Below are 17,980 nucleotides of genomic sequence, written 5' to 3' on the forward strand. Positions count from 1 at the left end.
AAAAAAACATGGATGAGATGATGCATATGCCATGATGATGAACAAAAAGAAAATAACAGACAAATCTATTAGGGGTACTACCCGGGGCCGTTACAATAATGTTGTGAACCATGTAAGCACTAGTGTTAATGAAACTAATGTTTGGCATTCACGACTTTGTCATGTTAATTTCGGTTGTATGACGCGGCTTGCTGATATGAGTTTAATTCCGAAATTCACCTTTGTCAAAGGCTCTAAGTGCCATGCTTGTGTGCAAGCAAAGCAGCCTCGCAAGCCTCACAAACCTGCGAAGGAAAGAAACTTGGCACCACTAGAGCTCATACATTCAGATCTATGTGAGATGAATGGTGAGTTGACAAAAGGTGGAAAGAAATATTTCATGACTTTGATTGATGATTCCACTAGGTATTGTTATGTGTATCTCCTGAAAACTAAAGATGAGGCTCTTGATTTCTTTAAAATCTAAAGGCTGAAGTTGAGAACCAACTTGAAAGAAAGATAAAAAGGGTTCGGTCCGATCGTGGTGGAGAGTACTTTTCTAACGAGTTCAATTTATTCTGTGCGGAACACGGTATAATCCATGAGAGGACGCCTCCCAATTCCCCACAATCCAATGGGATTGCGGAAAGGAAAAACCGTACTCTAACAGATTTGGTTAATGCCATGTTAGATGTTTCGGGTTTATCCAAGGAATGGTGGGGGGAGGCTATATTGACTTCGTGTCATGTCCTAAATCGTGTTCGAACCAAGAATAAAGAGATTACCCCATATGAGGAATGGGAAAAGAAAAGACCAACACTCTCCTACCTACGAACTTGGGGCTGTTTGGCTAAAGTGAATTTGCCAATCACCAAAAAGCGAAAGCTTGGACCAAAAACCGTGGACTGTGTCTTTCTTGGCTATGCTGCCCATAGCATTGCTTATAGATTTCTTGTGGTGAAATCTGGAGTGGACGACATGAATGTTGGCACCATCTTTGAATCAAGAGATGCTACATTCTTTGAGGACATATTTCCTATGAGAGATATGCATGGCATGTCTAGTTGGGAATCTGATCCAATACATGAAACTCCTATGGAGTCTGATGAGGAATCTGATGATGAGAGTTCAGATTCTGATGAAGATGACAATGAAGCTCCCACAAGGAGTAAGATACAAAGGACTGCGAAGTCTTTTGGTAATGATTTCATTGTGTATCTTGTGGATGATACTCCCACTACTGTTTCAGAAGCTCTCGCATCTCCTGATGCAGACTACTGGAAGGAAGCGGTTCAAAGCGAGATGGATTCCATCTTGGCTAATGGAACTTGGGAGTTATCTGAGCGTCCTTATGGGTGCAAACCTGTAGGATGTAAATGGGTATTTAAGAAGAAGCTTCGAGCTGATGGTACTATTGAGAAGTACAAGGCTCGGCTTGTAGCCAAAGGCTATACCCAAAAGGAAGGCGAAGATTTCTTCGATACCTACTCACCTGTGGCAAGATTGACCACCATCCGAGTACTACTGTCATTGGCTGCCTCACACGGTCTTCTCGTTCATCAAATGGACGTTAAGACGGCTTTCCTAAATGGAGAGTTGGACGAGGAAATTTACATGGAACAGCCTGATGGTTTTGTACTACAAGGTCAAGATAGAAAGGTGTGTAAGTTAAAGAAATCTTTGTATGGCCTTAAACAAGCACCCAAACAATGGCATGAGAAGTTTGAAAGAACTTTGACATCTGTGGGCTTTGTTGTTAATGAAGCCGACAAATGTGTGTACTACCGCCATGGTGGGGGTGAGGGAGTTGTCCTATGCTTGTATGTGGATGACATACTAATTTTTGGGACAAGTCTCAAAGTGATTCAGGAGGTAAAAACCTTCTTATCTCAGTGTTTCGAGATGAAAGATCTTGGAGAAGCTGATGTTATATTGAACATCAAGTTATTGAGAGATGAGAATAATGGGATTACACTTGTGCAATCTCATTATGTTGAGAAGGTGTTGAGCAGATTTGGCTATGTTGATTGCAAATCTTCTCTCACACCTTATGATCCTAGTGTCTTGCTTCGAAAGAATGAAAAGGCAACTAGAGATCAATTGAGATACTCTCAAATCATTGGTTCACTCATGTATTTAGCTTGCGCTACGAGGCCTGATATCTCGTTTGCTGTGTGCAAACTTAGCCGGTTTGTGGCCAACCCGGGAGATGATCATTGGCATGCTCTTGAGAGAGTGATGCGCTATCTAAAGGGAACCATGAGTTATGGAATTCATTATACCGGGTATCCAAGAGGACTTGAAGGGTATAGTGACTCCAATTGGATTTCTGATGCTAAAATGAAGGCCACAAGTGGATATGTTTTCACTCTTGGTGGTGGCGCTGTTTCCTGGAAGTCTTGCAAGCAGACCATCTTAACGAGGTCAACTATGGAAGCAGAACTCACAGCATTAGATACAGCTACTGTCGAAGCGGAATGGCTTCGTGAGCTCTTGATGGACTTGCCTATGGTTGAAAAACCAATACCGGCCATCCTCATGAACTGTGATAATCAAACTGTGATTGTCAAAGTGAAAAGTTCTAAAGATAATATGAAAAGTTCCAAACATATCAAGAGGAGATTGAAGTCTGTCAGAAAACTGAAGAACTCCGGAGTGATAGCATTGGATTCAGGGGCGGATCCAACAGGGTGCAAGGGTGGGGCTAGGACCACCCTAAGAATTTGGCCCAATAATCCTACTATAATATGTATTTGAGAAAAATAAAGAAAATGACATCTCTAGGCACATGAGAACGGCCCAGGAAGCAAAATACCACGCTACACCATCATCGATGCGGTTTCTAGCTATCTTCTTTCTGTAGTCGTGTGCGGCCGTTCATGCAATCCCCAAACCTGCCCTAGCCGCCTTTTCCTGATACTGAAGTTCTGATCGGAAGCAGCTAGAGCAGGCAGCACCGACAATCGGAAGCAGCGAGAGCAGGCAGCACCGTAGATCAGAAGAGACTATGATGATCTCGCGCATGTACGCAGGGCCGGCCGGCCGCATATGCAAATCTTTACTTCTCTTAAGTTCTTCCACATGATCCAGGGGAAAGCTTGGCCATTGCAAGCTATAATGTCAATGATCAAGATGTTGTCCGGAGAGCATATATATTCTTAAAGGTTCATGCCGACCATATGCACATCAATTTGAATCGAGGAAAATTGGAGGTAAATATATTTCTATAGTTCTTATATACCTATACAATTCTACGTTATTTTTGTAGTACTGAAAAAATGCCTTAGTTGCCCCACCCTAAAGCAAAATCCTAGATTCGCCACTGTATAAGAGCATCTCCAGCTGCGTCCCCCAAAGCGTCCCCCAAACCGCGCCGGATTGAGCGTTTGGGGGACGTGTTTTGTTCGTGCCGCCTTTGAGGTACGTCGCTCCCCAGCCGCGTCCCCCAAACGCCTCCCCCAAATGAATATTGGTGCACGAAAATAAAGATTTTCATTCAATTTTGATTATATATTACAAAGTTTGAATGAAAACGGCTAGATTTCATCTAAACCTACACTACTGACCGCCCGGCGGTGCGTTCGATGGCCCCGCCCCGTCGTCGCCTCCCCTATGCCGCAGCTCCTCCTGCACGCGCCTCCTCTCCTTGCGTTCGGCGGTGGCCCGACGGCTCCGTTCCCGCCGCGCGTCCTCCTCCGCCCTCCCCTGATGCGCCGCCTGGAGGGAGAGCTGGATGGCGCGTAGAATCTGCGCCTCTTCGCGGGCACGGGCGTCGTCCTGGAGCTTCTTCTCCGACTCGAAGGACTCGACGAGCGCGCGTTGCTGATCGGCCGTCTCGTCCGGGTGCGGCCCGTCGTCGTCGGACCACTCGAACTCGTCGTCGTCGTCGTCCTCCACCTCGGTCTCCTCCGCCTCGGCCTCCTCCTCCTCCATTGGCGCATCGTCCTCCACATATGTTGGCGCCTCCATCATCGCCGCCGCCAACACGTCGGCCTCCGCCGCCAACTGGTCCGCCCGCCCCCCCAGATCGCCGCCAGCGCCGCCTCCCGCTGCCGACGCTCCTCCGCCGCCAGCTGCCGCGGCGCTCGATCGACTCCCGCCGCCGGCGCTCGATCGACTCCCGCCGATCTCGGTGCAGCGCATCCCGCTCCCGGTGCACGGCACCGTCGCGCCTCTGTCCGTCCGAGGCGTCGGACGCCGCACTGCGATGGCGCCCTGCTGCTCCCTGCCACGCTGCTGCCGCCGCGGCCCGCGGCCAGCGGGGCCATGGGCGCAGAACGCCGCTAGATCCGCCGCCGCGCGCCGCCTGCCGCTGCTGGCGGGCCTGCTGCTGCATTGCCTCCCGCCGCTGCTGACGGTGTGCGCGCCACCGCTCTTCCCCGGCGGCGACGTCGATGCCGAACTGCGAGTCCGGGAGTGGAGGAGACGGCGGTGGAGGGGACTGGCCAGCGCCTGGGCGGTTCGCCATTGCCACTGGTGGTGGAGGAGACGGCGGTGGAGCGACGAGGGCTGTGTTTGTTGCCGGCGGGGTGTGTTGGCTACCATTGAGCCGGGAGACCTTTTATAGACGCCGGCGTCGGGAAAAAAGCGCGGGAACATGCGAGAAGAGGCGGGAAGAAAGCGCGGGAACGGGCGGTGGCGTGCGAACGCCGGCGACACGTCTCGTCGGCGCAACACCGACGAGACGTCTCACCTACCCCTCCGTCGCCATTAAGGCAAAGATGCCGCCGTGTGTCACTGCGCGCGAATAAATTCCGTCGCGAGGTAGGCGACGGTTAGGTTAAAAGTAACTGTGCCGCTGACGAGTCGGCCCCGCCACTCCCCGCCTCGCTTTTCCTTGTGTCCGGCGTGCCCGGTGTGTCCCCTGTGGGATGGGGACGGGCTCGGGGCGCCGGACACCGTATGGGGGCATTCTCAATTGTTTTTTTCTTAACAATAAGAATCTGCTGGTGGGCTTTTGTGTTATGGCTATTTTTTTGTGCTTTTTTTTCGTTTTTCTTTGATGGTGGCCTTTTTTCTGCTTTGGTTGCTAGGCCTTTTTTTGGGTTTTGCTTTGGCCCATTTTGAGCTAGCGATTTTTTTTGCTTATGTCCTAGATCGACTTGCTTCTATGGGGACTGAGAGTACTCACTGGAGAAGGGAGACGAGCAAATAGTTATATGCAATTGTACAGTAGCATGTAGAGTAATTGCATTTTCCGTCCCTCATAACTGCAACTGTCGTAATTTTTTTCTCATGTGTAATTGCATATCTGTGTGTAACCGAAAAACCTATGTATTTAAAGTGCAATTGCATGTGGATGCGCAAGTTCATATACCGTGTGTGCAATTTGAATATATCTTCTGCACCATAAAACCTTTGCATTTTTTGCTCGTAGAAACACGATTGCACAAGGATGTGTAGCTACATATATATGTGGATTTTTTGTGTGTAATTACCTATGCTTTTTTCCTTACTTACAAAAGTCCGCTTGAAAAAGTTCCATAAAGGAAAAGTGGATTTACGACAAAAAGAAAATCCTAAGTAGCAATCGATCAAGAATTAAAAAAATCTTGATCAACACAGACATAGCTGTGTCCCTAATTTAAGACTAGTGAGAGTTGCTCTGCCGTTCAATTTAAGGAAAGAGATTTACACCGTAGTAACGTCCTCACAATGAACATGGGTGATTTCAACAAAAATGAGTCAAATCAGCACAAATTAGTGGGTCACTTCGATTAGGGGCTAAAATAATACCATATTTTTTAAATGCTAATGAGATTGGAGGATGCCCCGCCATGCCTTAGGATGAACAATTTGACACTCCGTCATGGAAAATAATACCATAGTTGCCAAATACTAGCAATGAAATTTTGAACTATGGATTTTAGCTTAGAGCTCAAGGCTTGGTACTCGAAGAGCACCACTAAATCGAAGTCACCAAGCGGTGTCTCCCTGCTTGTCAAGCCAAGCCCCGTGATGATCACAAACCTTATACATCGTCCTATTAAAGGAATACACACCCATGAGGCAACTGGTCACACGGACCGTGGCGTGAATATTATCACACTATAAATAAAACCATGCTCCCAGCCGCATGCTCTCTAATTGACAAGGACAACTGTCGTCGCACCCGCTTGTTGCAGACTAGGGACCTTCCAACGTGAGAAGTCACCATGCCCCCCCCCCCCCCCCCCCCCAAATACACACACACCACTAAATTTTTTCAAATTTCTATAGTACTTTTACATATTTGGGACCAAACAAAAAATAAAAATTTGCGAAGTTTTCTTACTTGATTTTCCACCCCTCATAGTCTTAGTCCACAAGGGGCCATCTGGCTACTCCATGTCACCTAGCCTGCCGGAGTAGACACTGTACTGTTCAAATATACAAAGTGCACACTCGTTGAACATGATAGGCACACGAAAATTAGTCTCCACTATGCTTGGATTTAATTATGGGACAAATATGTTAGAATAGAGAAGGCTATAGTTCGACAATCACAACGTGTTCTTTTCCTGCAAGTTGCATTTGCCACTCTCACCTGCCTGTGCATGCATGATAAATTTTGCTAACAGTGGTTTGTACTTATTGTCGTGCTAGCTGTTACTAGTATAGTAAGGATAAGCATTAGAAGTTAGTTCAAAAAATATCATAGAATGGAAAGGAAATTGTTTCTTCTAGATAAACACGTACGGAGGGAAACTTTTACTCATAAGATGGAAAGCAAATTAGGGCAAGTCCCCGTTTCATGGAAACAAGAGCAAGACAAAAGGTCAGACATCGCATGCAAGTTATGCCCTTATTGTCCTAACGTGGGTACTTGCCAACCTGCGCGTAGTTGCACGATACAAACAAAACCTCAACCACAGTCCGAGTTCACGAGATGTTTGTCAAAATTCCATGCAGCCAAACAACACCACAGAACTCTGTCACTCTGTGTCACATCTCTCTCTCTCTCTCTCTCTCTCTCTCTCTCTCTCTCTCTCTCCCTCTATCAAAAATAGAATTAAGTTTGGAAATCAGATACAATCAAAAATTATATTCAAGTGAGTGTTTGATTTTGTACGATGCTAGCTATATGATCTCTCTAGAGTGGTGCCAAGCATGTACAGCTCAGCAACATATTCCCTGCCCCAACATGCCTGGCGGGGTGATATCTCGCCCAATAAAATAGGAGAATGTGTATGGAATGTTGCTGTCACCAAAGACAGAGAGAAAGGTCCCAGGTTGATGGATGTGAAATTTTTCAGTGTGTGAGTGGGAAAGCTAGCTACTCAACTTCCCAGCCAAACAGGATTGGTCTGCCCCTATCTCCACCCGGGTCTATAATGTCCAACATAAATAGTTCTGCCAGTTTTAAATGTTAAAAACCCACATGGACGAACGTCCTTCGAGAAAGTATGTTTGCGGATTTTGCTCCAGAAGTATGTATTTCACTTATCCGATTTATTTTTTGAAACTACAGTTTGAACACCATATGATTCACATTCAAGCTGCGACGAAATTGCATGTTGTGCACATTATATTGCCACAATTGTTTTTGAAATGAGATCCACAACGTATCGAATGGAAAATATGCATTTCGAATATCAGAATTCACAAAAAACAAATGTACCTGCATTTCTGAAGATCACGTCATTTTGTTTGTTAAATGGTGTTTCAGGCACTTTTATGAAAAAAAATCAGTAAAATTTGTGATGTTTCAATCATTTTTTAGTTCGTTTATCTGCTTTTGCTTGTATATGTAGATTTATACATGTTGGTTTGGTTCTGTATGATAGCTGCACTTTTTGTGCAATTATGCTTGAATTGGTGGAGGGGCACAAAAGTGACCGAAACTTGAGAATTATTAGTCACCAGCATCCTAATCAGTCTCTGTTGTGCACCCTTGATTGGTTAGAAAAATATGGTAGAGACCCTGACTCATTTCAGCACTTTTTTTGCGGGCAAATTCGAGAATTTTATTGACTTATCATAGAGTTACAAACAGCTAACAGTAGGTGTGTTACAACTCCTGGAGTATGGTGTGCCAAACAAGCGGTACTCCCTCCAGTTCTAGCCAAGTTTGCTAGACTATGAGCGACCCTATTTTAATCTCGAGTGATCTTGACGAAATTGAATTCTCTCGGACTGATCAGATGCTTGACTTCCTCGATCAGATTACTATACTCTGAAGTATTGCGTCTAACATATACATTGAAATACAAGAATGTGGTGCGAGAAAATTTAGAATAGGGAAGTATGTTGCTCTTTCCTTTCGGACACCATTTGCATTATTCCTTCTATAAATGTTCCTAGACTACCCACCTTCAGGAGGCTTCAAAAGGGGCAAAACCATCGTGGTCGTCCGATTTACCCACTCCAATCCCGTTTTTCACTGCAGCCGTCCGATTGTTAAATTTCTCTTTCACGTTCGCTCAACGCTGAAAACTCTATGACAAGTAGGCCCTCCCGTACGTGGGGTCGTGTGGTTGAGAGTAGAGGGCTGCTCCTCAGGGTACGTGATTTCTGCCCACCGCGGTGAAAACCTAGGCATCGCGAGCAACTCCCGTCCCCCAATCGGCCGCCTCCTTCCTCCTCCCACAATCCCCGAGCCGCCTCCTTCTCCTCTCGTTTGCCCGCCTCCTCTCCTCCTCCCAATCCACGGTCAAAGTTGGCGCACCGCCTTGCGCCGCCTCTCCCCGGGATGGATCGACCGGCAGGAGCGACGCCGCACTCCTCTCGGAGGCGGCTGGATGCGGGAGCCACCACCGGCAGGGAGGACGCCGCGGTTGGAAGCGGCGGCGGCCTGCAGCGTCAGTCGTCGCCGCCGCGGCTCCTCCAGGTGACAGCCGGTCACGTCCTTGCGGGTGCCGAGGTCGAGCTCGCGCCGTCTCGCCCTCCCGGCCGCGTATGCGGGTACAACGGCGGCGGCTGCCTCGGGAGAGGAGATGCGGCGGTGGTCCTTGGTGCGGGAGGTGGCGGCTGCCTCGGGAGACGAGGATGCGGCGGCGATCCTTGCTGCGGGACGTGCGCTCGAACTGGCGCGAGGGAGACCGGTTGAGGCGACGGCGCATCGATCGACAACGGCGACATGCGGATCAGGAGGCAGCACGAGGTTTGCTTCTCCCTCCTTTCTCTGTCTCTTTCTCTCTATCTATCTCAGTAGATTTGATGGAGCTTGATGCAGCAGAAGAGGAGGCAAAGCCGGCCGGCGAATCTTGAGCGAAAAAGTGGTGGATGGACAGTTGCTGCTGTAAATGTAAAAGTCGGGCACGCGAGCTGGGTTTGCCGCGACCAAGAACGTGTGCCCGCGTCCGTGGCTCGACCCTCGTCGTTGACCCCCATGTTCTTCTCCCAGTCATGGAGCAGCACTACACGTTGGATGCAACCTCGTGCACTCGCTTGAGGACGAGCTTGGCCAAGGTGAGCGTCTCCAAATCTTTTTCCCCATCTGCTCCTGATCTCTCCTAGGATTTTCCATGTCTGTTGGTTCACTACCCACGTCCCTGTTCTTGCTTGTCTAAGTTCGATTTGTTCATACCTTCAGGTCATGCGTGTGAGATGTTTGATGAAATTCCTGTTCACCCATTTAATTTCTGCTTTTTTGCTAATGTTTGGGTGTGGCCTGCAGATTATTCTCACCACCGGCAGCAACAACGCGATTAGCATCTGAATATTTCCTAATGGCTATGGCCCAGCAGCTGCACCTCCCTCTACTTCTCATTTTCAACTTGAATCAAATATCAGTGAACGAGGTAAGGCGCTGTCCGAACTCTACAGAAAGAACAACTGCTCCTTCTCATCCACGATGTATACAGATTTCATAACTTTTCTTGTTGTTCTTTGTTTCTATGGATCATTCACTGGTGGTGTGCTTCGATCTGCAAGAGGAAAGACATGGTGGTGTGCTTCGATCTGCAAGAGGAAGGATATGGTCGGAATTGCAGGCCCGCAGTCTCCTGTGATCATCCTCCATTTGTCATTTTTTTGCTATTGTACTGAAATTTTAATATTGTAGTCCTCAGGTTTCCATTAGTTCGGAAACTTAAATTATTTGATGTGTACAAGGCAGTGCTACAGAAAAGGAGGTAATTTCCTCAGCCTTCCTGAATCTAACGGTGTCCCTTGGTGATCTACTCGTGGTAGCTTGAACTTACCGATGTTATTAATATTACTCTTGGGCTTTAATTACCAGTTGCAATGTGTTCAATTTGCCAGCCTTTTTTGTATATAGCCAGCCTAGCGCTTTGATTGCGTTGGCAAGAGACTGGTCGAAAAATTCTAGAACACATCACAAGAATTGTTACTATGCAGTTTCATGATTTCTGTGGAGTACCATTATTCCATTTTGTTCCCATGTCATTAGTGTGTTCACTGTGTATTTTTTATAGATGCCTTCCTCATATTGTCCACATATTTAGGGATGCTGGCTCATATACTTTAAATACTTTTGTCATATCTTATGTTGTTTCTGTTGTTAATGTGTACACACTTTTCAGTCTTCAGATATAAATATCTCTGATTTGGGTTCAAATTTGCGTGGATGCATCTCCCATGAATGAACATGATATGATTAGCTTCAATATCCAAAAAGATCCCTCCATTGTCAGGTATATTCATCGCAGATTAGAGCTCTTGATAGTGTTTGTATCTTTGATGCGTAATTTATATTTGTCCATCTGTCAGTGAAAAACCATGCCACATGCCAGTGCTCTTAAGTTTAAGCTAATGCTCCTGCTCTATGGTTTAGCAGGCAAGGCGAGTTATGACGATAATGTGAGATGGAATTGAAAGTGAGCAGACATACAGTGTGGTACTCTAGCCATAAAGTTTGATGGAAAATTAAGGTGAGTACAAACAAGCTTTTACACTGGATTGTATTGCTTTGTTTTGTTCTCTACAGTTTCCTGTGTAGATTAATCTTTGCAATGGCAAAGCTTTACCATTTGTGTTGGTGGCTAATGGGCATCTTCTCAGGGTAAATGGCAGTGAGGGCGGATCAAGGCTTCTTACTGGCCGTGACATAATGAGCTTATGGGATCCCCTTTGCAAGGTGCTACACTTGAGGTAAAATGGCTTTTGTTGGCGGTGATGCAGTCAGTGTGACATGAACCTGAACATTATTCAAAACGAAGGTATGTCATGGACCTGAACCTGAACATACTTGACAAAATTATGTGCATATTTAAGTCTGAAACTTGTATCTCTGTGTACCTTTGTTCATGAAAGTGGGATCAGCAAAACAGACCATGTGCTTTTATTGCTCTTCTTCTTTTGATGCGATTGGAATGTAAGATCTCAGTTTAGCTTCTCTGAAATCTGGAGCATTCCCTTCTCTTTTAGTCGTCATAGTGCCTTAGGATAAGCGATAGAGTTAAATTTAATAACTTAATGTTATAGCCTCTTCAGTTTTGCCTTGGTAAACTTGATAGAAATTGTAAATTATCTACTATTCTCTTTCTTACATACCTGTCCTCCATATGGTAAGATTGGGCAATCCCATGGTGCCTCCTTGACAGCAGATTCATTTTTATTGCTTACAGTATTATATGATACGTTGCCAAGTAATTGGCTGCTTTAAGTTAACCTTTCCATACTGGTCTGTTTTCACGAGGAGGTAAAGTGTTTCATGCCGTTGTCTAAAATTACAGATGTCTTGTTTGTCCCTGCTGTTAAGCCTTTGCCAAGTTAGAGATGATTTGGAGCTCATTTGCCATTTTCTTTTATCCGTTTCATTCAATACTTTGATCATGTTACAACATTTTTGCAACGTCATAAAAGGTTTAGATCACCTTAAAATTTTGGTATGAGTTGTGCTTTTCTGTACCCGCTGTTTTCATACTATAATGAGTTCAAAAATATTTAATAGCATTAGAGTTTCACTCAATATGCTAGATATAATTCATTTTTCAGGTTTTGTCAAATTCTGGCTGCACTGTTCTTGATTTTTGTAAACCATTCAAATCAACTCCGTGTGTGGAAGGGAGCAAGAAGGAAGGGACAATTTTTTCGGGTCGATTATTGTTGTTCTGGGTTGATTACCACATCAACTAAGTTGTGTTCTCTTTTAAGCTCTCGATCTGGAGCTGTACATGCCCAGGATGGTCTTGACGGCGCTGCTGCTGCTACTGGTATTCCTCTCTTCTCGATATTTATTATTTTGTTTCTTACTTTCTAGGCTTATTTATGTTGCCTCAAATATGAGACTGGTGAGGGTGTTCCTAGGCTGAATATGGCTGCTATTTGGGTACCGGGCGATAGCCTCAAATACTCTACATGATTGTTATAGGTTAATTATGAGGACTTGGTGCTCCATTATCTCCTCATGTCACTTATGTGGGTGGCGAGGAGATCAACGAGATGTCTCGCACCTCCGGTGCACAATGACAAGATGGTGGGGCCTTTTGGCGTTCTTGCAATCCGGTTTCCTCGGCCAGAGTTGGACGACCTAGCCAGCAACACCTCTTCATCTCGAACTTGTCACTAGGTATACCATCTCCCTCTTGTCTCTTCTTAGTTGGGCGACAAATGGAATTCGTGATACATGCTTAGGTTATGTTGTTTTCTCAATGTTTATTGTTCATATTGTTTCTTGGTGGTCGGCGCAGATGCCAAAGGAGAGGTGTAGATTCGGGATCAGTGGTGCATTGCTTACTAAAAAGTAGAGCTTTGAACAATTACTTTTGAACAAAAGGACAGGTGAAAATTTGGGACGGATGATGCCTTTTCTTACTAAAAAGAAGAGCTCATGTTCTCTGTTTAAAATATTAATCTTCTTACTGAAACATTTGGAAAATATTGGGACCAGTAATTTGAAAGCTTGACCTTGCTATTGTTTCTTTTGTGATGTAGATGGATTATCTCGATCATTGCCCAACATTGGACAATAATAATATTTTCCCTTCATACAGTGGAGTTGGAGTGCTTAAAGGAATTTTAATGAAAAATAACCGTCTTCAACTCTCTTCTATCTCCATGGCTGATATGTTGATGCTCTTGCCTTCCTCATGTGTGAGGTGAGCACTAATTTCCCATTTTTTTTACGGAACGGGATTAGTTTGATTTCTGAGTGTTAATATTCTTGTTTATTCAGTCTAACACCGAGGAACTTCCATATATGTTTACGGATGTCCTTGACCAGAGATGGTTTCCTTTTCGACGACTTTAATCTCTTAGCATATGAGGCAGGAATTCTCCATTCTCTGGCTAATAATGATATAATTTTCACTTTCTCAATCACAGGTCCAGCACTTCAATGCCAAGGCTGGAATTGCTTTGGGACAGACTGAGCATGGGTGAAAGCAAGGTATTACTGTAATAATTCAGTTTACTATACCTTTGGGCATGGACATGAGCATCTTGAGCCTACTTTCACTCCCACACTAATTTTTATAACGTATATCTCTTTGCTTATCTATATTGTATAACCAAAGTGAAAAGTTAAAGGAATCTTTGAACAAATTAGTTGGATTTTTACTCTATAAATAGTGTATACTATTGAAAAATAAAGTAGAGAATTTTCTTCCGTTTGTTTTTCACCAGGCTGTTGGACAACGGCAGCTGCCTGGCGGCGGCGGTGGGTGGATGGCGGTGGCCACCGAGCAACCCGCAGTAGGCTAATCAAGACAGCAGGGTTGCTCCATTCGCAGAAATGGTATCGTGGCTAGAAAGGTTGATCCTCTCCACACAAATGTCTGCTTTGGATATTAAGATGCCATTTTTTATTTCGTCACTCATGCATTGTTTTGCATTCAGCTTTATATGTTAGATAATATTACCATGCATATTATTAATGTGTCATAAAGACAAACACTTCACCAGCTAAACCACTTGCCATGTGGTTAATATTTACGGTTTGGCCTTCAGAAATTTCAAATGGGAATGGTCTCCAAATTTTAAGAAAAGTTTGTTTGGGAGCATTCATTCATTTATTTATTATTATTTCCTACATTATCAAGTAAGATTGTTGTGAAATTTACATTGACTTCTTGTGCTAATCTGATGTAGGTATTATTAGTAGTGATTCTTTCCTCTTCCTCTAATTGATTTGTTCCATCACGCTGATGGAATTGTTGCGATTTGGCACTGGCATGACCCAATGGTTTGTCTGCTCACTAAATATTTATGTAGGTTAGATGTTAGAACAGTTATGGTGCAACACCGTGAGAGGAGAGGAAGCTACTGATTGTCTCTTCACAGTTCAATGCCAGGATAGTAGGGATGCCCAATCCATTTTGGCATTTTTTCCTTTGCTTTCTGTATATTTTCATCTTGTTATTTCAGAAATTGTTTTATCTACCATGATTCATGGTGTGTATATATATATACATATACTGTGCTTCATGCCTATATTTTTCTATGTACCATGCTTCATGGCTGCATTTTTCTACACATGTTTTTAAATTTTGCCCACTATCAGTATCCAAAAATAATGTATTTGTGGCATTTGTTTTGCCACATGAGTTGGTCTAAAATAAACAACATAAATGAAGGTGGAAGAAATTAGTTTAAGTATATTGTAGTTGTTGCTGCCGTTTTTGCTATTAGAAATGTGTTTGCAACCATACCGTAGGTTCTCATTACAGTTTTCTAGAAAAAAATTGGTTGTACAATATTTATGAATGCCTTCTCATGCGGCATTAGTAAGTCCTACAACATTTGGGTAGATTTGTTTGTTAGGAATTACGTAATTAGCTAGCTTTGGTCCAGGAAAATATTAGGAAATATCATGCTGTCTTGGTCTAATATGCTTCGTAAATATTTTAGTTTTAGTAAATGATATCCGGTTGATGTTTGGTTCCGGCTAGGTGATGGAGAATCGCTGCTGAAGGTGATATTGCATGCTGAAGGTGATATTGCAGGCACCATCATGGCCACATCGAAGGTCCTAAGCTCTAGGTGAGTTTTTTTATTTCTTCATCTCTAGGGAATGAATCATCTCCTGCCTTAGTTTATTAATAGGACTATATTTGTGTGACATTGCAGTGGCGCATTGGTAATTGATAGTGCTTTGCCTTTTCATACTCACTGCTATTTTTATTTGTTCATCGTGGTGAGCCTGAAGGGCATGAATCAACATGAAAATTTCTTGAAATAAAAATAATTACTAGGAGGGAGGGTGAGCAGAAAGAAGCATTTATACTCTTAACATTGATATTGCTTCATATTGTCAATTTCTGGCATTTGATGGATAGCTAGAAAATTACTGCTCACTTTTAATCAAGATATCAGAAATGAGGAGTAGTCTGTTGTGGGTCAAAATAAATGGTAATTTTGCTTTGATCAGTTTCGTTGCAGTCAAAATAATTGATATTTTTTGGTGGTAATATGGATGCACTTGCCGTTGCTGGTATTGCCTAATAATACGACTAACCATGCACATGTCAGCTTCATGTGATATTATGTCTTTCATTTCTATATCTTTGATTTGACCCTCCATCTTTCAACAACTTTCTTATGGAATACTAAACCAAACTCAGATTACTTTGATGCTAATTTATTTAGCTCTTTGTTCCAGTGCATGGAATTATCTACTCACTTTTTATTTACAGGAAAATTTATTGAGACTCGAGAGTCAAGACAAACGCAACAAATTTTTGAAGGTGATAATGTTTTTTGTTCCCATATGTGAATGAGTACTAACTTGTGAAAACTATCAAGAAGCTTGCATGCTTCCGACAACTGTAAGTGATTTTCTTTATTGTTACCTCTTTACGTCAGTCTTAATTTTCTGCTTTTCATTGGTCAGTTAATCTACCTGCTATCCTTAACTGATATGCAGTTAAGCACCTGATACTTTGTGCTGCACAGTTTGCAGCTGTAGGGGCGATGTCTTTCAGGTTGTGTGGAATCCAAATTTGGAGACTGTTGGCCTTCCATGCTGCGGGCAAAAGGGTGATGAGATGGGACGTTAGTAGGTAAGTTTAGTCAGATCTGCTCCCATATTCTATTTTATGTTTACTTTTGGCATCTCATTATCTCTCTCGCAACATTCTTATTTACGAATGAATCATTCCGTATGGTAAGAGAAAATTGTGAAATGAGATTGATCCAAAATAGATGTGTCTGTATCACATGGTTGATACAGTATTAGTGCAGTTGTACATTCTCAAATATAGATATTTTACCACTTTATGATTGCCAGAAAACAAATTAGTAGTGTATATATTACATTACATGTATGTTGCCTTTGTATATACCTTTATGTTTGGCGCTTTATCGGTTGGCTTCTTTAAGTGGTGCTTGCTTCAATCATCTTTCTAAACTTATTTTCTTAACATGATTTCCCCAATGTTATATTTAATTGCTTGTTTCGTAGTGGCATACCATTGTGTAGTCTCTAATATCCTGGTCTGCTATGTCTAGGTCTTCATATAGATCAACATTCACCATGTACAATCTTACATTGCATTGGTGGAACCAACCCAGTCAGAGAGCCTAGGAAAAATAGCAAGTCTCGTGACCCACGACGGTTTGCTTGCGTATGGAAAATATCGATTATTTCTTCATTTCTTCTTATAAATTCAACACAGAATAATCAGAAATACACTATAAGAATCTGTTCTGAATGCAAGACATCTTTGCTAAACTGAGGACAACGTAAATACTTTTATTTTTATAAATTGCAGAGAGGCTTGTCCAAGTTGAAGAATAAAGTATGGAACCAAAGCATACATTCACAGAAACTGGGATATAAGTGCTTGCGTTCGTATGATCCTATTAATTGCTTTATAATTATTTTATTCAAGGCATCTAACCCTCCTACCAGAAAATGACTATCCCAACCGCATCACTATGTGATCGAAAGAACCTTTCAATTGCCCCAACCTCTAACTATTTGATCATTTTGATAGGTCTATAACTCTATATCCACAATGGGTACCAATCTTTTTGTCAACGTTTTGGTTTCCTGCCCTATAAAGTGATATGCATGTTCGTTAGGCATGAAGTAGATGCTCAAGATATTTAGAACATCTTTGGTAATGTGCAATGTGTCCATTCCAGGTTATAGATTTTTCTTTCAAACTTCTTTCCTTCAGATGTACTTCCTTTTCTCCAACCGTTTTTGATCATTGCAAACTACTACAGGAGGTACTGCAGATATCTATCCATGGAGCTCGATGAACTGTGGTACTTAGTTAACAGCGACACCGATCAGTTAGGTTATAAAATCTGTAGTTATTGGAGCCATTCATATGCATTTATCAGCGCAGGTAGGAAGAAGGTTTTCTTGTGTTACTTTATGACTTTTCCCTTTGACCATCGAATGGTACCTATATTGTATATGCTGGTGTATAACACTTGTTCCGGTATATGTTTGTTCTTGCAGACAGTGCAGATAGAGCTGAATCTGGACAAACTTTGCAGTAATAAAACCTTATTGCATGATGCTTTGAAAAATAAAAATATTGTAACGATTAGTTTGTGAGTTGTCCAGATTGCTTCACCCACTCGTTCGAAAGGTTTGTATCCATAGGTTTTGTAACAATATATGGTTATGATATATGCAGGTTTTATGTACTTACAATATTGTTCCATCCCAGCTTTGGAACGCTTCGGGACAAGTGAAGTTGTGAGAAAAGTTTGTCCTGTTTTTCTTATTGTTTTTACAAGTGACCATGCATAAGGTTTTAATACTTTAACCGTCCAAGAAGACTTTGAGGTTGGAGATGTTCATTTTTGTATTTTTTAAGACGCCACATGTGGCTGCTATATTTTTGAAAAGGACACAAAATAATCCTTAGTTATGGAAGAAAATGAAGTGATAAGAAATTGGAATACTTTGTTTTGTGGAAATATTTGTGAATTTGGAATTTTTTCACATGCTTAATCAGGCTTTGCCAAGTCTTTGGGCTATCAGTTTAAAGGAACTTTCATTGTCATCGTGGGAACCATTTAAATTCATCGTGTTCAGTTCTCCGTGGCCACTAAATTATTGGTGGATTATATATTTTAAAACGGATTTTCTAATAAACCGATTAATATTAAAAGATATGGTCAATATGTGGCGGTCAATCGTTTGAAAGTGAGTGGG

General features: G+C 43.0%; 1 long non-coding RNA gene across 2 annotated transcripts; it reads left to right on the forward strand.

Moving 5' to 3' along the window:
- Positions 1 to 15,511: 15,511 nt before the first annotated feature.
- Positions 15,512 to 17,690, forward strand: LOC127331564 (uncharacterized). Of its 2 annotated transcripts, XR_011756785.1 has the most exons (4): positions 15,512 to 15,629; positions 15,757 to 15,863; positions 16,575 to 16,950; positions 17,035 to 17,690. It is a non-coding gene; the product is annotated as an uncharacterized lncRNA (long non-coding RNA). The 2 variants fall into 2 exon arrangements; XR_011756784.1 differs by having other exon boundaries at positions 16,575 to 17,690.
- The last annotated feature ends 290 nt before the right edge of the window (positions 17,691 to 17,980 follow it).

This window comes from Lolium perenne, chromosome 4, assembly GCF_019359855.2.
Source record: "Lolium perenne isolate Kyuss_39 chromosome 4, Kyuss_2.0, whole genome shotgun sequence".
Taxonomy (NCBI): domain Eukaryota; kingdom Viridiplantae; phylum Streptophyta; class Magnoliopsida; order Poales; family Poaceae; genus Lolium; species Lolium perenne.